Raw genomic sequence first — 25791 nt, 5'->3', positions numbered from 1 at the left:
TTATGTTTATATTTGGAATTCTTGCTTGATAAGTTTTGAACCTATGTGATAATTATACTTGAAGTGACGTACATGAGATTCATCGTGGAATAGAGGGAATGTTATTTAGTTGCATGAATGTAACGAGAATGAAAGCATCCATGGAAAATGCCTCAAATACCATGTTGAGTAGCATATGAAAAATTGATGTAGTACTTTGTATGATATTGAGCCGAAAGGTCTAAGGAACCATGGCATAGTTGGTATGGGTGGAGAGAATTAACCCCTTTTCACTTGTTTTCTCATGTGATAATTTATTAATGGATGATTATGTAATGCTTATGACTTACTGAGTTATATACTCACTCGGTGTTTGCTTGTCACCTACTTTAGGTTTCTTGGACTCGTCTTTTTGCGTGCTTGGGACCGTCATCGAATTCATCACACCAGCTAGCAAGTTTTGGTACTTTCTTCTTAGTCGGTCTAGGAGAACATTTCGGCATGTATAGGCTATTATGTTGTGTTTGAACTTTGGTATGTAAACTTTCAGCCATGCGAAAATGGCATAAATGTTAATTTGGACTTTGGGTCCTATGATATTTAGTTATAAATCTTAGTAAATGGGTTTTATAATGTGGTCATGACTGATATTGGACCAATTCGGTTTTGGTTGAATAATAGTTGAGGCCTATTCGATTTTTATGCCATATGTCATGGTTGATTATTTTTGGTGCTAAAATTCATGATATGGCAATAGTGTAGTAGGGAGATGTTTGACAATGATTAGCCTTTGGCATGGCTAGTCATGATCATAATTTGTGATATGTATGATGAATTATTAGTTAGATCAAGGAGAAATCACGAAATAGGCATAGTTGCTTTAGTAACAGATGCTGGCAGCAGCAGTGATATGAGATTGAAAAATCACTAAAAATAGTAGGAATGGAATTAAATAATGAATAAATTATGTAATCGAAGCTCGATGAGTCTATTTTCATATGGAAGAAACGGAATGACCATATGAGCTGTATGTTAGGAGATAATTAAACTCTTGTGAAACAGGGCCAGAGCGATTTCTGGATCCCCTGTTCCGACTTTAGAAATTCACCATAAATTAATCAGAGATAATTAGAACTCATGCCTTATATGTATAGATTCCCTTTTGAGTCTAGTCTCATTAGAAACAAACAGCATAAGTATTGAAGCTCTGTAAAGGGAGATATCTAAGTCGTAATGCACAAAGGTCAGAGTAGTCGAACCCAGGAACAGGGACGACTTTAACTAATAAACTGTACCAATTGGCCCGACCAAAAATTCTACAAAAATTCTACCATATATATATATGAGTCTAGTTCCGGGGAAAATTTACGGAACTGGATTTCGAGTTTCAGAACTCAATATATGATTTTTAAAGTGACTAGTACGCAGATTGGCAACTTGTCTGGGAAATTTTTAATAAGTGGTTCGAAGTCTGTTAACACCTCGTGTTCGACTCCGGCGACGGTCTCGGGTTCGGGGTGTTACAGAGAAAGTAATTGAGTAGCCTTTCCGCAACCGTTCAAGTATATCCGAGGTAAGTTTTGAATAGTCACATTTAGTACGTAATTGATAATGTCTTGATATGTGTATGATAACTGTACTGCGATCTATTGATTCTATTTGAATATAGTTGAGTGACAAATAATTTATGTTCAAGGATTAAAGCCGAATAGACATTAGAAGTTAAGCTTGGAAAGTAAATGGACATATATTCTTATGTATGTTATTGAGCCAAAAGTTATATGAATGGTGCCCATGTTATGCTATTATTCGAATAGAATAAATGAACTATGATTGTGAGATGTTATGTGAATTGAATTTTCTTGCGAATAAGTACGCATGACATTCAGTGATGTATATCCGGACTTAGGGTCCGCAGGCTATGTGCTGGAATTATATCCGGACTTAGGGTCCGCAGGCTATGTGCTGGAATTATATCCGGACTTAAGGTCTGCAGGCTACGTGCTGGAAATATGTCCGGGCTAAAGTCCCGCAGGCTTCGAGCTGGTACTATACCGGGTTTAAATTCCCGCAGGCTTGTGCTGGTAATTGGTTTCAAGTCCTAAGACCTAACAGGCTTAATGCCAGTAAGTTAAGTAAGATTACGATATTGAATGTTCACAGTAAACCATCGTCGAGTACGTACTATACATTTAAAATGTTCAGGTACGTATTACTTACTCATCGGTGAATTGATTTCGAAGTGAATCATTAGCATCAAAGAAGAATATATATATAAATATGATTGATGGTTATATTTGTGAATATGAGAATGATTTAATCGGTCATGGTATATTTGTATATGAATTATATGTTAAAATTTCTTTATGTACTCATGTACATTCAGTCAATGATTTTTGTGAATTATTAGTACTAAAGAATGATACTTAAGTGTGAATGAATGTTTCGATTTTCGATAAGTCTTTAATTGTTTGTGATGCTTAAAACTTACTAAACTTTGAAAGCTTACTCTGTTCTTTATTTCTCTGTTTTATAGATTGTTCATTTTGGCCACCGACTCGGGGATCGTCAGCAGTTCATCACCCTATCGATCTTTTTGGTATAGTTATATTTTGGACTCGATATGGCATGTATAGGTTAGGCTGATGATAACTATGTTTTGAAATTGTAAATATTTTGGCCATACGAAAATGGCGTATAACTTAAATAGCAGTATGTATTTCAGCTCGATCTCTGTTTATGTTTATTGACACTGTGAATGAGATAATTAAATGTTTAGTTCGGTAATACCTCTTAGCCTTAATCCGGTGTTCAGATTCAGGTTAGGGGTGTTACATTTAATCTTAGGTCGTCTATTTTTAGCCACTGCTAGGGCTGTTTTTGATGTGGGTGATGGTAAATTGGTACTTAGAATAGGTGACGAAGAGATTATTTTTAAAATTTATGATGCCATGAGATTTTCTAGGGAATAGGACGACTCATGTTATTTCATTGACTCTATTGATCATGCTACTCAAGATTCTTTTCAGGAAATCGTACATAAGGACACGATGGAACTGTGTCTTACCCAATGAGAGGGGGCGGACGATGATTCTGAGATAGGAACCAAACTAAATTCCAATCAAAACCTCTCTAAAACCAGCAGAATATGAGGGTATTAAGGTAAACGATGAACTCAAGCAAAAACCCTCTACTGAAGAACCTCCCAAACTGGAACTTAAACAATTGCCGAATCACTTGGAATATGCATTCCTTGGAAATAATTCTACATTACCGGTGATTATTTTATCCAAATTGCAACCCAGTGAGAAAGAAGAATTACTCTAAGTATTAAGAGAGCATAAAAGGGCCATAGCTTGGAAAATTTCTGACATTAAAGGGATCAGCCCTTCTTTTTGCACCCACAAAATTTTAATGGAAGATGAATATAAGCCATGAGTGCAAGCCCAAAGACGATTGAAGCCCAACATGAAGGAAGTTGTTAAAGCTGAGGTAATTAAACTCTAGATGCTAGAATTCTTTATCCTATTTCTGACAGTTCTTGGGTAAGTCCAGTGCAGGTTGTTCCTAAGAAAGGAGCCATGACTGTTGTAGCCAATGAGAAGAATGAATTAATCCCAACAAGGACAGTCACAGGTTGGAGAGTTTCCATTGACTATAGGAAGCTGAATGATACCACGAGAAAAGATCATTTCCCTCTTCCATTCATTGACCAAATGTTGGAAAGATTATCAGGGCACATGTACTACTGCTTCTTAGATGGACTCTCTGGCTAATTTCAAATCCTAATAGCTCCTGAAGATCAAGAAAAGACGACATTTACATGTCCATACAGTACGTTTGCTTATCGTAGAATGCCTTTTGGATTATGTAACGCTCCTGCTACTTTTCAGCGTTGCATGATGGCCATTTTTGACGAACTCGTAGAAGACATCATGGAGGTATTTATGGATGATTTCTCGATTTTCAGTAACTCTTTCCATCATTGCCTTAAAAATTTAAAACTAGTCTTAATAAGATGCGAGGAAACAAATCTTGTGGTCAACTGGGAAAAATGCCATTTTATGGCTCAAGAATGTATCATGTTAGGACATAAAATTTCTAGTAAAGGGATTGAAGTTGATAAATCTAAAATTGAAGCTATTGAAAAACTACCTCCCCCTAAATCGGTTAAGGCTATTAGAAGCTTTTTAGGATATGCTGGGTTTTATAGAAGATTTATTAAAGATTTTTCTAAAATAGCTAAGCCTTTGACTAAATCACTAGAAAAAGATGTGCCTTTTAATTTTGATCAAGAATGTTTAGAAGCATTTAATACCTTAAAGGATAAATTGACTAAAGCTCCAATTATAATTACACCTGATTGGAATTCACCTTTCGAACTAATGTGTGATGCAAGTGATTTTGCAGTAGGTGTAGTTCTGGGACAGTGAAGAGATAAGCATTTTCAACCTATCTACTATGCTAGCAAAACTTTGACAGCCGCACAGGAAAACTACACCACCCGGAGAAAGAGTTGCTAGTTGTGGTTTTTGCATTCGATAAATTTAGGCCATATCTAATATTTTCTAGAGTTGTTGTAACACCGCTATCCCGTATCCGTCGCCGGAATAGGTAAAGGGGCATTACCGGACTTGAAACTCATATCAGAACAGTAAAAATTTCGAATTTTTTTTTTAAAGAACATTCCTTTAGGTAAATACTAAAGACAGTCAGAGATACAATTTAAACTTCTATAAGTACACATTCAAAAGATGCCATTTTCGCATGGCTTATATACATTAACCAAAATATTCTTCGGCCACTGGTCTATTCTTTACATGCCATAAATTAATTCAAAAGATAACAGTAACAAGCAGTGGATAGTGATAGTGTGACTAGTTGCTGACGATCCCCGAGCCTGTAGCTTCCAAATGAGATCTATAAAACAGAGGAAACAAAGTAAACGGAGTAAGCATTACAATGCTTAGTAAGTTTTAAGCAGTGTCAACAGATAACAATCAAATTATAACATAGTTGTTCGTATTTTTATTTCACTCTTCCTTCGGCATACCATCCCTTTACCGAATATGCACATCTCATCATATATAATATGCAGATAAACTTTCACATAAAAGTGAGCTCATGTGACATAGATATATTGTATAATTTCACATAACCCCTCACACTGGTCCGATGTCACAAAATCATAGGAATAGTCTCATAGATTGCTCACGTATGCATCACATAACTACCTTATGATTTAGTTCAAATCAAGCTCACATATAAACTTGGAGTACATACCTGTTTAACCTTTCGCATTGAATATATTTATAAGCAATTCTTATTGCGAAGTCTTATAGCTTTAAACTCTACTCGGATTATCGGCAAGACCTTTAGCTCAGATTAAATCTCCACACGAAGTCAGCGGGTCTTAACCCAGACATAGTCACCACATATGGTCATCTGGTCTTTAATCCCGGGTTTACATCATAGAGTTTCATGCATATTTATTCACATGTTACAACATTCACATCGACTATCATATCTGTAATTCATTTACCTCATCAAATATCTAATAAAACACACCTTCCGCCGTCTGTCATTTGGCCACAATATATATATATACACATCTCATACATATCTCACATTAGCCATTCGGCTTCGCCACATATATACACTTCCACGTTTATCACATTGGCCATTCTACCTTATCACACATATGCATGTTCACATTCATCACATTGGCCATTCGGCCTTATCACACATATGCATGTTCACATTCATCACATTGGCCATTCGGCCTTATCACATATATACACTTCCACGTTTATCACATTGGCCATTCGGCCTTATCACACATATGCATGTTCACATTCATCACATTGGCCATTCGGCCTTATCACAGATATACACTTCCACGTTTATCACATTGGCCATTCGGCCTTATCACACATATGCATGTTCACATTCATCACATTGGCCATTCGGCCTTATCACATATATACACTTCCACGTTTATCACATTGGCCATTCGGCCTTATCACACATATGCATGTTCACATTCATCAAATTTGGCCATTCGGCCTTACCACATATATACACTTCCACGTTTATCACATTGGCCATTCGGCCTTATCACACATATGCATGTTCACATTCATCACATTGGCCATTCGGCCTTATCACACATGTGCATGTTCACATTCATCTCATAAAATCCTAAATCAAAATATAAATTTTCATGTATTCACATCACAATTATCCAAATATACTTCACATACCACATATACTTTCATGTATACACTTTGTCTTGGCTGAATCTACATCTATCATTTTCCAATGAATAATTCAATTTCATGCCATACTATCATTTCATATTCGAATACTTATAAACTTACAATTTCACAAATTTTAATATCAAAGATCCATCTAACACTCGTATATCTTTTTACAATATCACAATTTAGAATTCACGTATGGGTTTAATCAATAGCTTATGAGCAACTAAAACAAGTTTTATCCATGTTTACAACATAACCACAAATTCTCTACATGCTATTTTCCTGAGCAACAGTCGTTAAATTATTTGTAACTGGGGCCACGAAATTCCAAATTATGTGCCGTTAATTTTCCATGAAAATAGACTCGTATATCCTCTATCCAAAAAAATTTCATAATTTTTGGTTTGGCCAATCAATACCAGATTTTTCTTAAAGTTTCCCCTATTTTACTGCTTGACTACTCTGACTACTCTTCACTAAGAATTTAATTTCTCATTGTACCGAATTCAAAATATGTTTTCGTTTATTTTGTTTGAAACTAGACTCATTAAGGAGTCTAAGCATAAAATTTTATCTTATATTCATCTTTGTACGATTTATAATGATTTTCCAAATACTGAACAAAGGATTTCGGAGCCATTCTGACTCTGTCTCACACAACTTTGAAAATCTCATTATCGGCAACCCCTTTACTTACACGATTTCTTTTATACGAAACTAGACGCATCAAGCTTTAATTACATAATTTATTCAGCCTTTAACTCAACTCCCACAATTTATGGTAATTTTTCCAAAACACGCTACTGCTGCTGTCCCTAGCAGATTTCTACAATTTACTCTGTAAAGTTCTCATTCACATATTTAAAACATAATATCATATATGCCGTCATTTAGAAAAGTCATTGACCTTAACGTATATACATAATTCATATTCATCCCGTTTTAAAACTTAAAACTTACAAAGGAATCAAACTCAATTACTTAAGAACTTACCTCAGAAATTGCCGAACGATTACAGATTGACTATTCGGTTAGGTAGCTTTTTCTCTTATCCGAATTAGACTCCCTAAGCTCTTGAGCTTGAATAAACAAATTCAATCTATTACAAACCAATTATACAAACTCATGGCCGAATATAACAAGAAGACTAACTAGATTCTACTAGCCACTCATTGCTCTATTATTAACCTTACTTAATTATAAACACATTCGACAATTACCTCAACCTTATTTAATACAATTAACACCGAATTCCTCATGTAAAAAGTACCATTGCCGACTATCATTTAGTTCACCTTAATCCATCTCATGATCGAATGCCTTTAAGCTTAATATCATGGTATCATAACTCAGCATTTATCAATATGTCATTAACAAAATATGCTCATGTCAAATTTACTCCCAATCACATCTCAAAATTCAACAAGCTTATAACTCATTTAATAATTAAATTCCATTTCAAAGTATCAAAACATTATCAAATGTATACTCATCCTAAATGACCGAATGCACATTAACTAAGCACTTAACAATTTTCTTTAGCCATTGAACTCATTCGGCAATGATAAGGACAAATTTAACAAACCTTAAATTTAACTTATAATTGTACATATCTCATTCAAAACATCCACACCAATTTATTATCCAATCAACCATATCCGAAAACCTATCATACAATTAAAACCCTTGTTCAAATTATTATTCACTATAATACTATGGCCGAATCCCTCAATTAGCTAACATAGCCTCTTGTATTCAATCTAAACACGTATATACAACCTAAATCCCTCTTTTAACACATAATTCACTATCTTGGAACTCATTTCCTAACTAATTTAACTTAGTCCAAAGCCGAATGCTATTTGAGCATTAAACTCATGTTCTTTTCATTATTAAGCAAGTATTATAACTGAACTAACTTCATTAGCCAACTACTCAAGCTCATTTGAGCCACATATAGCAATTTAGTTTGTTTATACTCAATTAGAAACATTTCTCCTCACAAATTATCAAAACATACACAATGTAACCCATTGAGCTCATGACCGAATGCTTCATGCATCACAAACACAAAATCATATACATGGGTCATTTTAGGAGCTTTAAAACCAATTTAAATTTCTCAAAATCCAAAGAAAAACATATGAAATCATACCTTAATTCCCAACACAAGATGGCCGAATGCCTTAGGTGTTCTTTCTTCCATTTTTCTTTTTCTTTTCCTTATGGTTTCAGCAAGATGAAAAAAAGATGATGGAACTTTATTTTTATCACCACTACTAATATAAATTTATTATTTCAATATATAAAAATCATTTTATAATAAAATGTTTATTTACATCTTTATTATACATAATTCCCACCAATTAAAAATGGAGACAAGAGAACACATTGTTACATGCATGTGTTGGTCGGCCATTTACATTCAAAAATGGTCTAATTGACATGCAAGTCCACATTTTTGAATACATGCTCTATTAGATCACTTTATATATTTACCTAACCTATTTTACCAATGTTTCACATAAGTCCCGTTTCAAAATTTCACATACAAATGGCAAAATTAATGCTTGAAATTTTTACACATGCATTTACTCACCTCATGAACATAGAATATAACTTTCAATTATTTATAAAACTCGGTTTCGTGGTCCCGAAACCACTTTTCGACTAGGGTCAGATTAGGGGTGTCACAGTTGTCATTTATACTGACCATTCCGCTCTTCGCTACCTTTTAACTAAGACTGATGCAAAACCCTGACTCATTCGATGGATTTTGTTATTGCGGGAACTTGACTTGGAGATTAAGGATAAGAAAGAAACTAAAAATCTCGCGGCTGATCATCTTTCCAGGCTTGAAAATTCAAGTACCAAAAAGCTAGATGAAGTTGAAATAAATGATTCATTCCCTGAAGAACAATTTTTTGCCATATCTGATTCTGAGGTACCCTGGTTTGTAGACATTGCAAATTTTTTAGCCGCTAACATTATCCCAAAAGGGTTGACACATCAGCAAAAGAAGCGATTCTTTACTGATGTGAAAAACTACTTTTGGGAAGACCCTTTCCTTTTCCATATATGCGCAGACCAAGTCATTAGAAGATGTGTTACAAGGATAGAAGCATTGAAGATCTTAGAACATTGCCACTCAGGACCGACTGGAGGACATTACAGTGGGAATAAGACCGCACATAAAATACTCGAATTAGGTTTTTATTGGCCTACTCTATTCAAAGATGCTAGCAGGTATGTTACTTCTTGCGACAAATGCCAAAGGACATGTAACGCCCCGTACCCAAGATTGTCGCCGGATTCGAACACGAGGTGTTAACAGACTTAATCCATTACTTAAACAGCTCAAACAATTTATTTTTAAAATTTCCAGTCAAGCTAGCAATCTGCGTCACAGTCGCTTAAAAATTCATATCTTGAGTTCCGAAACTAGAAATCCAATTCCGTAAATTTTCCCTAAACTATACTCATATATCTATTTACTAATTTTTTTTTCTAGAATTTTTGGTCAAGCCAATTAGTACAGTTTATTAGTTAAAGTCTCTCCTGTTTCAGGGTTTGACTGCTCTGACCTCTGTATATTACGAATCAGATATCTCTCTGTACAGAATTTCAATGACTATGAAGTTTGTTTCTCTTAAAACTAGACTCAATAAGGAATCTGTACATATAAATCATGACTTCTAATTATTGTTTTACAATTTATGATGAATTTTTAAAGTCATAACAGGGGATCCAGAAATCACTCTGGCCCTGTTTCACAAAAATTCAAATATCTCATAAAATATAATTCATATACCTGTTTTGTTCAATCCATATGAAAATAGACTCATTAAGCTTAATTTCATAACTTACTCATCATTTAATTCAATTTCTACTATTTTTAGTGATTTTTCAAATTTACATCACTGCTGCTGTCAGATTCTGTTTTATGGCAAATTTCACTTTACTAAGGATTTTCATCGACTAAATAGCATTTTAAACATACATAACATCAAATATGACTTAGATTGGCCATTCCAATGGCTAATCATTTACAAACCCTTTTCTTACCAAACCATAGCCATATCATAAGATCAATTACACAAAGTGAGTGTTTTGCCATACATGCCACATTCAAAATACACAAGCCATTTTACCAATTTAAGCCTTCGGATAGTGTGAACGAGTCTTCGACCTATCCTGATTCTCAAGCCGGCTTGTCAAAACTACAATGAAAGAAAAGGAGGGAGTAAGCACAAATGCTTAGTAAGTTCACATACAAATAGAAAGTAACATAATCACACAATCTCACATAAAACATCATTTGCATAAACAACACCAAGACATTCATGTTTCATTTACATTTAATATCTTTCTACGATTTCATCATACCAAGTTTTCAACCCGAGGGTTTAAGCACATACCTGTCAAATTTTCTCAATTACTACACTTACCAACATGTCACCTTCGTTTTAGGCCTTCTTCTTATTCACTTAAGATTAACCCGTTGAACACATCGGAATATAATTCGAATACACGGATTTCATGAACGTAAGTGTCATACCCACAGCTAGACAAACTCAATAGCCTGCGGAACTTATGTAGCCAAGCTACCATGTAACCCGCCCATAAGTGAACTCAGATTCAAATCAACGAGCTTGGGCGTTCGCATCCATAAGTGAACTCGAACTCAACTCAACGAGCTCGGATGCCTAGTTACATCTCACGAACTCGGACTCAACTCAACGAGTTCGGAACTCAAGTATCCTAGTGACATGTCACTTGTATTCTAATCTATTCCTAAGGTTCAAACGGGCATTTTCCTCGATCACACATCTTTGCCGTCTTCCACGGAATATTGAAACCGATACTCGGTAGCAATTCATATTTAACAAATAATAAACATAATTCGCATATTACTCAACAATAACCACAAAGCATAATATTTCATAATAATAATCATCATATCATATAAATATGATTAAGTTACTTAAAATGAAAATTATGTTACTACATTTACACATGAACTTACCTCGGTACAAAATTATTAGCAATCGAGCCTATTATTCGTAAACTTTGTTTTTCCCTCGATCGTGACTTGAATCTCGTTTCTCTTGATCTATAATACCAAATTAATCTTATTTAATACATACATTCATCAAAACAGCATTTAATACAAACTTTAGAAAAATTACATTTTTGCCCCTAAACTTTTGCATAATTACACTTTTGCCCCTAGGCTCGGGAATTAAACTCCATCCCTTATTCTTATGTTTTATGACATTCTGATCAATTTTCCCTTCTATGGCAACATCAAATTCACACTCTAACATGTACTTATGACTATTAGGTATTTTTACCGATTAAGCCCTTTTACTCGTTTTCGCTTAAAACCGAGTAGTACAAGTTATCTAACATAATTTAAAACCTCATATTCTATCATAAAACACCAAAATACACAAATTTAACCTATGGGTATTTTTCCAAATATGAACCCTAGGTTGGATTATTGCTAGCATAAGCTTAATCGAGCTACCAGGATTCCAAAAACGTAAAGAACATTAAAAACGGGGCTTGGAATCACTTACTATGGAGCTTGTAAGCTTGAAACAAACCTTAACTATGGAGAACCCTTGAAATTTTGGCCTAATGAAGAAGATGGACAAAAATTGGCTTTTAATTTTGTTTTTAATTCATTTTAATAACTAAATGACCAAAATGCCCTTACTACTAAACTTTCCAAAAATTCCATCCATGTCCAATTTTTGTCCATAGACTTAGAAATTGGTAAAATTTCTATTTAATACCTCCTCATTAATATTCCAAAACAATTTCATACTAAAAACTCCTAGAATGCAAGTTTTGCAAATTATTTGATTTAGTCCCTAATTTCAATTTAAGCACTTTAGGCATAGGATTTCATCACAAAATTTTCACAAAATCATGCAATCATATCATAAACATCAAAATAACTATAAAATAATTATTTCTATCTCAGATTTATGGTCACGAAACCACTATTCCGATTAGGCCCTAATTCGGGATATTACAGGACAGGTAATATCTCCAAACATGATGAAATGCCTCAGACATATATGCTCTCATGTGAAATATTTTACGTTTGGGGTATCGACTTCATGGGTCCATTCCTTAGTTCATTTGGGAATAAATACATCTTAGTAGCTGTCGATTATATGTCCAAATGGGTTAAAGCCCAAGCTTTACCTACTGATGATGCTAGAGTAGTAGTACGTTTCCTTAAGAAACTTTTCTCTCGATTTGGAACACCTAAAGCAATCATCAGTGATAGGGGTACTCATTTTTTTAACACCTAATTTGACAAGATCCTTAAGAAATATGGAATTCACCACAGAACAACTACCCCTTACCACCCTCAAACTAGTGGCCAAGTCAACGTGGCAAACAGAGAGCTTAAATGTATCCTAGAAAAGACAGTAGAATCGAATAGGAAGGATTGGGCGATGAAAGTAGATGATGCTTTATGGGCTTATAGAACTGCTTTTAAGACCCCCATAGGAACATCACCTTACAGACTTGTGTATGGAAAAAAATTTCATCTACCATTTAAGTTAGAACACAAGGCATTCTGGGCTATAAAATTTCTAAACCTTGATCCCAAACTTGCAGGTGAAAACAGGTTAATGCAGTTGAACAAGTTAGATGAGTGGTGAACCAATGCATATGAAAATTCACGCCTATACAAGGAAGCAACGAAACACCGCCATGACGCTCGTTTAAGACAACGCAAGCAATTTGAAGTTGGAGATCTTATACAGTTGTATAACTCGAGGCTCAAATTGTTCCCTTGGAAGCTTAAATCACGGTGGTCAGGTCCTTTCGTAGTCCAAACTGTCTTTCTATATGGCATAGTAGAGGTAAGCCACCCATTACAAGGCACTTTCAAGGTTAATAGACATCGCCTCAAACTCTACAATGGTGAGAATTTCAAAGATGATAGAGAGGAGCTATGGCTCCACGAACTTCCCTAAATATACCCACAAGGTAGAGTCGAGCTTAGACTCTAAATAAGCGCTTCTCGGGAGGCAACCCGAGCACTAACAGTGTTGATTTCTTTAAATTTTTGTTTTTAACATCTAAATCATTAATTGAGACCTTAAACGCAGGTTTTCCAAATTCACATGGCAAGACACACGGGGCGTGCCTTCAGCCGTGTGCTTACCACGGGAGGAGACACGACCGTACGATACAGCCATGGGAGAACAAAGCAAAATTGTTTTCCCAACACAGGATTCGATACATTGCCACAGCCGTGTGACACGACCGTGGGTAATCCTGCCAAAACACAGGCCCATGTCTATTAACCATGGTCGAAACTGCCAAATTAACATGGGCGTGCGACACGCCCGTGCCACCATTCGTGATCGAGGCTGTTAAAAGAACACGGGTGTGGGAAAAGCGAACCACATCGCACACGGCCGTGCGATACAACCATGTGACCACACAACCTATACACACGAGCGTGTCCTCATGCCGGGTGGCGATTCCTCATTTCGCGATAAACAAGGGCTGAACACGAGCCATACGGATGTGTGACACGACCGTGTGAGACCAGTGTTGGGCGACACGATCATGCCTCTTTTAAACTCGTTTTATTTTTATTTTCTTTACTTTAATTTCTATTTATTTATGAAAACTCATGTTTTATATTTTTAAACTCTACCTATCTTTATGGTAATCATCGAATTATTCCCTTAATTCTCCTTCACAGTAGTTTCTTCTCATTTATCCCTCAAAATCATGCATTTCCTTCAGTTTTATCTTCAGTTCTCGCTCTAGCTAATCCAAGGATTTCATTCACAATGGCAGTTTCACTTCTCTTCCTTTCTTTCGATATTATATCTTTGTACATTGAGGACAATGTACATCTTAAGTGTGGGGGGATTATTTATATCATTATCAAAAAAATCCCTGAATTCAGTCTTTTTCTCACGTGAATCACTCATATCACTATTAGAATTAATTTTGATTAATTTATGATTTTTATTGATATGTCTTGAATTAAAATATAGACATTTATGCATTGACTATTTAAAATTTAAAGGAATTAAGGAATCAAGCATGAAAAGTTGATTCTTGAGAATTAAAAATTTTTAGGTTATTTCCCCAAGTTTAGGTATTATCTTGAGTTGAAATTCACAGGTTCAACATCAAAAAGCCATAATTTTTGTGAGATCTTGAGCCTTTAGCATATATTATCTCTTTCATGCTAACTTTTATTGTTGCTTCGAGCCCGTCAATATCAAATCATTATTCTAGAACTTGCTTGATTATGCATGTCAATACCATACCATTGATTTGATATGTTGAGATGATAAAGGCACTTAGGTTTAACCCACTTACTCCATAAAAGCCTACCCTCATAATTAACCCTTAGTGAACCTCTTTGATCCTAACAAACCATTCATTGATTTACCCTCAATATTAGCCCATAACCCATTATTGTTGAAATCCCCTAATTTGATCCCTATTTTTGTGAAGATTTGATTTGAATTAATTGCTTAGCTATGTTTTATTTTTCATTGTAATAATTAGCAAAGTTCTATGTTATTTGACTAGTTCTTACCAAAAAAAACATACATATTTGTAACACCCCCTAACCCCAAACCGTCACCAGAATAGGGTTATGGAGCATTACCGGAGTTTACAGAATAATTACACACAATTCCATTATTTTCTTGTGTTTATGTCAAAGTTGTCTTCTTGAGCAGCAGTCACTAAAATATTTATAATTGGAGCTACGAAACTCCAAATTAAGTTCCGTTAATTTTCCTTAAGATTAGACTCATAAATATTTCTACTATAAAATTTTCAGAATTTTTGATTTAGCCAATTAGTAGAGTTTATTCCTCAAAGTTACCCCTGGTCTGTTGTTTGACAGCTTCGACCTTTCTTTACTAAAATTTAATTATCTCATAGCATAGGACTCGGATGATGTTCTCATTTATTTATCTTGAAAATAGACTCATTAAAAATTCTAAGAATATAAAGTATAGCCCATAATTATTTTTATACAATTTTTAATGATTTTCCCAATTCAAAATAGGGAATTCCAAAATCAATCTCACATTGTCTCACAAAAATTCAAATTCATACCAAATTAGTCAAATCCTATTTTATACCATAACCAAACCTAAATTTATTTATTTCATCCTTACATTTACAATTTCAAAATGACACACACACATAAGACATCCTAGGTACATGCCATTACCCATAATTAACACATTTTACCTCATTGAATTCGGGATCGGCCTGGGATGCTGATTCAACGTTCTATCTTTACTTAACCTGCGCACGGAAACAAACCGTACACTGAGTATGGTATACTCAGTGGTATTTCTATAATCCGAACACTTGATAATATAACAATTAAACTTAAAATCACAATAACAAATATAACTATTCATTTATTTATTTTATAGATAAGTTTCATTTACTTACCATAAAAATTCTATACAAGCCATATAACAAACACAACAACATATTTGCTCAATTATTTTCATTTGCTTACCGTATAAATTCTTTACAATATATTCACAATTCACTTGTATTCACACTTTACTTCTTAACAATATACCATTTTAATTCATTCTAACATCAATCATCATCCATTTGAACTTCACTCATTTCATGAACCTTTTGGTTCATGTTTTCAATCTCATATCTCAATTTCAATTCTCAATTCAAATTCTCATTTCATTCCAATAGCTCAATCAATCAAATTCACTCGATTTATCTTTTCACTTATTTACTCCTATTAACAAGACTCGGACTCTGATAGATACGCGGATTCCTCCCAAACACACCATAATATCCAACACAAACACACCCGGAATATTATAAATCCTCCATAACACACCAGTATATCATATCCTCCCAAACACACCAATAAGGCATTAAATGCCTCTTCGAATAAACCGAAGTATATAATAACAGAAACATCTTCTCGGCTGAACTACAAATCTCCTCATCACATCACAAATCCAATGGCATGCCATTTGTATCCAATCTGGTCTGATACTGTTAATAGGGCATTTGATTCACTTTCTCAATTTAATAAATCTTGCATCAATATACCATTCTAATAATCACATATATTCACACATTTTCACAATTTCATACATTTTCATTCAATTCAACAAATATATTTCAATTATTCACATTAATTCATAATTCAATACAACTCAATTCACTTTTGAATATCAAATATTCAATTATCACAAATCTCATATATTCATATCAATTCCCTCATATTTCCAATCAATATAATTTTTCAATATAACATTCATTCAATATTCAAACTTTTACATAAATCATATATATATATATTTCAATCAATATAAATTCAATCAAAATGATTTCAATCAATAAAAATTTGATAAATTCATCACATTCCAAAATCAATGCATTTCAATTGTAAAACATCATAATTCTAACAACAATTGTCATATGTATATAAATATAACAAATAATGACTGAGTTCGGATTATAGAAATACAAACTGTATTTTCTCGAGCTAACTCCTCAATGATCTTTTCTTTTCCTTTAGATGTCGATACCTCGTTTTCCTTGTTAACTAAAAATAATAACAATTTACATTATTAATTACAGCATTAATTTAAATAATTAATTAAATTTCTACTCAATTTATGCTTAATGTTCGTTTGGTTGCAACTCCCAAATTTTCTTCATACTTTATCCGGAAATATTACTTTGTTGTTCTGCCTTCATCAAGAACTTTATATTTCATCCGGATATATTACTTTATTGCTCTAGTTTCAACAAGAGCTTCATATTTCATCCGGATAACTTAGTTCTTTTCTTTTTTTTCTTCTTGTGTGAAAAACCCAATAAAACTCTTGCTAGTTGAAAATTCATATATTTATTTCATACTTCAATTCTATTCATTTTCTTCCATATTCATCCTAACTATCAAGTATTCATAATATAACCCTAATTTAAAATTTCTTTTAATTTAATCCCTCTAATACAAAACTTATAGCTTAACTTACAATTTAATCCTTTATTAATTCTAACTTAAAATTTATTCAATTCCATCATTAATTTATCTTTTTCTTCAACATGAACCATGCTTAGAAATCTCATAACTTTCAAAATTTCCACTTAAAACAAGTAGTATTTATCTCTAGGATTCCAAAAACTCAAAAATCATAAGAAAATGGGCTAAATTGACTTACCAAATTAACTTGGAACCTTTAAAACCTTATTTTTCCCTTTTTCTTTTCTTCCTTTCTCCCTTCTCTGTTTCATCCCCTGCTATTCTGTTTCTTTCCTTCTTTTTATTCTTTTTGTTTCTTATATATATATATATATAATGACAATAATAACTATATTAAAAATCTATTTAATAACAAATATTTATTTAACACTTGTACCAATCATTTTTATACACTTGTTTTTCTTTTCTTTTATATATATGTATATCTTTTATATATATATATTTAATAATTTAATAATATACTTATATAATAAGTAAATATATATAAATTTTATAACTGTATGTATACTAATATTACACATGTCATTATACATACCATACATTTGTCATTCTTTTCTTTATTTATCAAACAAAAATCTCATTATTTAATTATTTAATTAATAAATATCTTTTATTCTAAAATTAAGTAAATATACAATTATATTCCAAGTGTTCAAATACATATATTACACTTGTACAATTTTATCATCATACATTTGTCTTTATTTCAATTTATTTTATAATATAATAATTTAATATCAATTAAATAATAATAACCATAATAATAAATTAATTAATTAATATAAGAAAATCCTAGACTCTTCCATCTTTTGCCACCTAAATTCATACATTAGAAAGAATTGTCTATTTAGTCCTTTTTATTTTCTTTTACTCTATAATTCAACTTTCATCTTTTATTCAATTTAGTCATTTTTCCTAATTACTCTTATTTAAGCTAAATTCACTTAATTAAAACTCTAATTAACCACTCGATTAACTTCATAAATATTTTTAATAAATATTTTCTAATACATTTTTCAGAAACAGTGACCCGAAAATACACTTTTCTAATAACCTTAAAGTTCAGGTCGTTACAATATTAGTAATAACTTTTTGTTTTTGAGCTTAAGTAGTTAATTCCATATCCCATGAAGAAAAGCTCAATTCTAGGATCTTCTAATTAGGAATGTAATTTATCAAGTTTTAGTATTTTTCTATTTAGGTAATTTTTCAATTCAATCTCGATTTTAACCTTCTTTTTCAGCTTGTAACCATACCCCCTAACCAAACCCACGTTACAACCCTCTAAAGACCTTTTAATTGATGTATCGTCTCAATTTATAGTGGTGGAGACTTTATTTTCATGCAAGCCTATGGTAATAACTTTTCATTTTGACTGTTAAGTGCTAAATTTCTGGTCCTTAAATACCTCGAGTGATTTGAGTGAATCTTTAGTGAGGATGTGAAACTCTGTGATATTTTGAATCAAAGGTGATTACTTAGATGAGGGGAGACACTTATGTTTTCGCAATAAAATGCTCAACTTGGAATGTTTGAAACTTTGATGTTCTTCAAGTTAAATTTTCAATGTATGATTACTTATGGATTATTTTGAGATACTATTGATGAGAATTATAAGTTGAGAAGAATTTATTTTGATTGTAAGTTGAGGATTTTGCTTGAGGACAAGCAAAAGCTTAAGTGTGGGGGTATTTGATAAACCATAATTTATACATATTTTTATCTCATGCTTAGCATAATTTTGGATGAATTAGCCTTAGAATTGGTGAACTCGATGCTCCTAATCCTTTAATTTCATGTTTTATACTTAAGAGAGCATAGGAGAGTAAAAAGAGCAAGAAATAGGCCAAAAATGGAGAAAATAGGTTAACATGGAAAATCAACACGGCCTGGACTTCCTCACACGGGTAGTTTACACGTCCATGTCCATTCAACAGACTCGAACATGGTTTGAAGCAATCGCACACGGGCGTGTCCCTATTGAGCCCAAGTCTAGTCCTATTCGGAAAAAGCCACTCTTGAGGGTTTAGAAGCATTCTAAAGCCTATATAAACACACCAGGAGGTACCAAAAAGACGCACACGGAGTAGGAGGTAAGGAATTACTCGAAGAAAGCCGATTGATCCATCTCAGAAGCGGATTCACCTTCAAGACTGAAGATCTCCCTTCAATTCTCTTCAAGAGTTCTTGGGTTTTCTTTATGTTTTGTTATCATTATTCTTTTGAGATGTTTTCTTTCATAAATATGAACTAAACCCCATAAATACCTAAGAGGAATGAAATCTAAGACGGATCTTGTTATTATTATCTGAATTATATGATAAATATTTGACTTATTCTTAATTATGAGTTCTTAATTCTTGCTTTAATATTCTAAGATATTGATTCAAGTATTGATGTGCTTATTCAGAGGAGCAAAAGTCCCTGTCTAAGAGTAGATCTAACATAATTAATCGGAGTTTATTGCACGCCTAGAGATAGGGTGACATCATTTTGCAGGATTAGGGTGCAACCTAATAAGGAAATCCATAGATTAAGTTAATGCAACACTAGGGGTTTTAATTAGAAAGAGATTTCAATTAATCAACCTAGGGTTAGATGTTGTTAGTCTCGAGAGATATAATAATATAACTTAGGGATTTCCACGGATCAAGGTAAGTGAATAAATCGTCTGATTCAGAGTTAATAACAAGCGAAGTCTAGGTGGATTTTTCCCTTAGGTATTGTCCAAATCATTCAGCTTTCCCAAAAGTTATTTCCTTAATTTACTTTCCGTGCATTCTTAGTTTAGTAATTAGTTTAGATAAAACAAACTCCTTTATTTTTAGGCTAGATAATAAAAAGAAAGTTAATACTAGTACTTTTAGTTCCTTTGGGTTCGACATCCCGGTCTTGCCATAAGCCATACTACTGTTTGATAAGGTGCGCTTGCCTTTATCGTGATAATAGTTAGTTTTCAAGAATGGACATTCATAAATTATAAAACTTATCATGATTCACATCACATCAATATTATTTGTGAAATAGTTATAAATTCTTTTAAAGAGTTTAAAAATAATAAAAATGTTATAGAAAAATTAATAAAACAATAAATAAAAGTGGATGAAAATACAAGAGAATTTTTCATTGTCGTATTTTCACTTACAAGGTGACATTTATAAGCTCTTTTACATTCAATTAATAAATGTATTACATTTAATGAATTAAGTTTTCTTAATTACTCCATTTTAATGATCTCCTGATTATAAATGAAGTAAAGAGTTTTATCTCATTACTTTAATATGGTTAGGGGGTTATAGACATCCATTTAATTTACAACACTCCCCATTGGATGTCTTTTAAATAAGAATGTGCCTCATTAAAACCTTTATTAGGCCTGTGGGATAAAAACCTAATGAAGGAAAAAGAGTACACAATCTCCTATTACAAGTTGCCTCGTTAAAAACCTTTACCAGAAAAACCCATTGGGACAAAACCTAGGTTAAAGGAAAATAGAACAACATGTTTTAGACTCCCCCTAATGATAATTATCACATTATATCTTTGAGTCGACACATTCCAATCTTGTTTCGTAGTCTTTTAAATGTTGAAGTTGGCAACGCCTTGGTAAAAAGATCTGCTAAATTATCACTAGAACGAATTTGTTAAACTTCTATATCACCTTTCTTCTCAAGATCATGAGTAAAGAATAATTTTGGTGAAATATGTTTCATTCTGTCACCTTTGATATAACCACCCTTTAATTGAGCTATACATGCTGCATTATCTTCGTATAAGATAGTTGGCATATTTTCCTGTAAAGGCAAATTACATATCTTCTGGATATGTTGGGTTAATAACCTTAGCCAAACACACTCTCGGCCTGCCTCATGTATTGCAATTATTTCAGCATGATTTGAAGAGGCAGCAGCTAATGTTTTATTGGTCAAACGCCACAATATGGCAATACCTCTACATGTAAATAAATATCCCGTTTGAGATCGACTTTTATGTGGATCCGATAAATATCCAACATCAGCATAACCAACTAATAGGGATTTTAAATCATTTGAATAAAATAACTCCATATCAATGGTCTTTCTAAGATATCTAAATACATGTTTAATTCTATTCCAATGTCTACGTGTTGGAGAAGAACTAAATCTTGGTAACAAGTTTACAGCAAAAGCTATATCAGGTATTGTGTTATTTGCAAGATACATCAATGCTCCTATGGCACCTAAATATAGTCCTTCAGGACCAAGAAACTCTTCATCTTTCTCACAAGGATGAAATTGATCTTTATTCACATCTAACGATCGTATAACCATCGGGGTACTCAATGGATGTGCTTCATCCATATAAAATTTATTTAAGATCTTTTTCGTATAAGTTGACTGATGGACATGAATTCCATCTTTTAAATGCTCGATCTGCAGGCCAAGACAATTTTTTTTCTGAGATCTTTCATTTTAAATTCTTTCTTTAAATAATTTACTGCATTTTGAAGCTCTTCAGGAGTTCCAATAATATTTAGATCATCAACATAAATAGAAATTATCACAAAGTTTGATTCAAACTTTTTTATAAAAACGCATTGGCAGATTGGATCATTTTTATAACCTTCTTTTAACAAATATTTACTAGGACGATTGTACTACACACGTCCAGATTGTTTTAATCCATATAAACTTTTCTTTAATCTGATTGAGCAATTTTTTCGGGAAACTCTATATCCTTCAGGGATTTTAAATCCTTCTGGGATTTTCACATAAATTTCACTATCAAGTGTACCATACAAATAGGCTGTAACAACATCCATTAGATGCATGTCAAGTTTTTCACATACTGCCAGACTAATAAGGTATCTAAACATGATTACATCCACCACAGGAAAATATGTCTCTTCATAATCAACGTCGGGTCTTTGCGAAAATCCTTGTGCTACAAGTCGTGATTTATATGTTACAACTTCATTTTTCTCATTTCATTTTCGTACAAATATCCATTTATATCCTACCGACTTTACATATTTAGAGGTTTGGACTATAGGTCCAAAATCCTCACGTTTAGAAAGTGAATTTAATTCTGCTTGAATTGCGTCTTTCCATTTTGGCAATCTTTTCTATTTCTACATTCCTCAATAGATTTAGGCTCAGGATCCTCATTTTCTTTTTCTATTTCAATAGCAACATTATAAGCAAAATTGTTGTCAGTAACTGTATTCTTTTCGGTTCCATCTTTTTCCTGAAGTAATATAACTTATTGAGATTTCTTCGTTATCACCATTTTCAGGTACTTGAACCTCTTCTAGGGTTTTTTTATTAGTTATATATTTGGCCTCTTCTGGGGAACTTGCCTCCACAATATTACCATCTTGAATAATTGCTCATTTCCTTTTACGATGATTTTTATCTTTGGAACCGGTTGGCCTTCCACGCTTCAGTCGTGGATTACTTTCTTTTGCATTAACAATTTGCCTTATTGGGATATCAATTCGTATTGGATCATTTTCAACTGTTATGTGAGATTTTGTAATTCTCTTTAGGTCAGTAAATGAATATGGCAGTTGATTGGTAATGTTTTGCAAATGTATAATCCTTTGAACTTCTTGTTCACATTGACTTGTACGAGGATCTAACTGAGATAATGATGATCCATTCCATGTAATTTCTTTTACCAGTTGTATTTTCTCTTCCCCTAATGTTGGGAATGTTGTTTCATCAAAATGACAATCAATAAATCATGCAGTAAATAAATTTCTAGTTAATGGTTCAACATATTTAATTATAGAAGGAGATTCATAACCAACATATATTCCCAACCTCCTTTAAGGACCCATCTTTGTACGTTGTGGTGGAACAATTGGAACATATACTGCATATCTAAAAATTCTAAGATGGGAAATATTTGGCTCCTGACCAAAAGCCAATTGTAATGGGGAATACTTATTATAACTTGTTGGCCTTAAGCGCACAAGTGTTGCTGCATGGAAAATAGCATATCCCTAAGCTGTAACAAGGAGTTTTGTTTGCATGAGTAATGGCCGAGCTATTAGTTGGAGCGTTTGATAAACGATTTAGCTAAATCATTTTTTGTATGAACATGAGCTATAGGATGTTCAACTTTTATCCCAATTGACATACAATAATCATTTAAAGTTTGGGACGTAAACTCACCAGCATTATCAAGACGAATAGTTTTGATTGCATAATCTGGAAATTGTGCTCTTAATAGAATTATTTGAGCAAGCAGTCTCGCAAACACCAGGCTGCGAGCGATAATAAACACACATGTGACCACCTACTAGATGCATCTATTAATACCATAAAATATCTTAATGGTCCACATGATGGATGAATGGGCCCACATATATCACCTTGAATACGTTCCAGAAATGTGGGAGATTCAATCCCAACTTTAGCTGATGATGATCTAATAATCAATTTTCCTTGAGAACAAGCGACACAAGATAAATCCTTGAATTCAAGAATCTTTTGGTTCTTTAATGGGTGTCCAATTGAATTCTCGATGATTCTTCGCATCATAATAGATCCGGGATGGCCTAATAGGTCATGCCAAATAGTAAAAGTATGTGGTTCTATAAACTTCTGGTTTGTAGTAACATGTGACTCAATTGCACTAATATGTGTATAATATAAACCTGATGAAAAAGCAGGTACCCTCTCCAAAACATATTTCTTTCCACATTTAACATTTGTAATATATAGATATTCAACATTTTTCTCATTCATAGTCTCAATATGATATCCATTAAGACGAAAATCTTTAAAACTCAATAAATTTCTTTGAGCCTTAGTGGAATATAAAGCATCATCAATGATAAATTTTGTACCTTTAGGTAACAATATAATAGCTCTTCCAGAGCCTTCAATAAGTTTTGAACTACCCGATATTGTATTAACATGGGCATTACTCATTGTCAAATGAGAAAAAAAAATTTATCTTTGAGTATCGTATGTGTTGTAGCACTATCTGCAAGACACATGTCTTCATTGATTTTGGGTCCATCGAAATTTTGTTGAATATTCATATTTTTCATAAAAACAAACAAAATATAATATGAGAAATATTACAAATATTTATTAAATATATAAATCATTCTTTATGGAAGAAAATAAAATATACTTAAAACAACATAAAAATGTCAAAATAACATCAATTTTTCTAATGATTCTCAAAGAAATCTGCCACATCTAGGTGAGTTATATTATTAAGGTCATTAAATTTATCATCCTCGTAGGCATGGTTAGTTTTAGTATTATAGTGAATATCTTCATCTTTTGCCTCCATTTCATCATTTTGGGATATAAAATTTGTCTCCATATGCTTTCCCTTCCTTTTAATGGATGCTTGATAAAGTTTCACTAAATGCTCAAACGTACGACAGGTATGTGACCAATGCCCCTTCATACCACATCGGTAACATATATTCTCAACAATCTTTGAAGGATTATTTTGACCATTTCTTTCTTGTCTTTCATTGTTATTCATTTTCTGGTGATTAGAAGTATCATTGTTATGACCACCATGATAACGATTACTAATACATCCTCGACCACGTCCCCTACCACGTCCACGACCACGGCCACGACTTTTATATTTTCTATTTTCATAATTATTGTGTACTGCTACATTCACTTTAGAGAATGGTGCAGAACTAGTGGACGAATTCCATGATTTTTCATCAATAGCTCACTATTTTGATCAGCCACCAAAAGGTATGAAATCAATTCAGAATACCTTTTAAAACCTTTTTCACGGTATTGCTGCCGCAGGAGCACATTAGTAGCGTGAAAGGTTGAAAATGTTTTCTCTAACAAGTCCTCATCAGTTATGTTTTCTCCACATAATTTTAGTTGAGAACTAATTTTGAAAAGTTCTGAATTGTATCCACTTACAGTCTTAAAATCTAGCAACCGTAAATGCATCCAATCATAACGAGCTTTAGGGAGTATCACAGTTTTTTAATGGTCAAATCGTTTTTTCAAATTTCTCCACAACTCAAGAGGGTCTTTCACAGTGAGATATTCCACTTATAATCCTTCATGTAGATGATGACGGATGAAAATCATTGCTTTTGCCTTGTCTTGATTAGATGCTTCTTTATCTGCTAATATAGTATTTCCTAGATCTTTAGCATATAGGTGAATTTCAGCATCTAACACCCATGACAAATAATTCTTGCCTGAGATGTCTAAGGCCGCAAATTCAAGTTTGGTAAGATTTGACATTATAATCACTTGAATCAAAATAAAAAAAATATTAGTAAAATAGTAAGTATTCTCAATCGTAAAACAATTCAATTATATATACCAAATTTGCTAAATAATAATATGTATGTCAAATATTGGCATAAAGAGGAATAGTCATAATAATAACTTAACACAAATTAAATTAATTGAAATTTCTTTTAATAAAAAAATATGTATATATAATTATCATTATTAGATTTTAGTTGTAAAAATAAATGTGCAAATGTTACCCAAATCA

The sequence above is a fragment of the Gossypium hirsutum genome, chromosome A03 (genome assembly GCF_007990345.1).
Source record: "Gossypium hirsutum isolate 1008001.06 chromosome A03, Gossypium_hirsutum_v2.1, whole genome shotgun sequence".
NCBI classification, from domain to species: domain Eukaryota; kingdom Viridiplantae; phylum Streptophyta; class Magnoliopsida; order Malvales; family Malvaceae; genus Gossypium; species Gossypium hirsutum.
Note: the sequence above shows the minus strand (reverse complement) of the source record.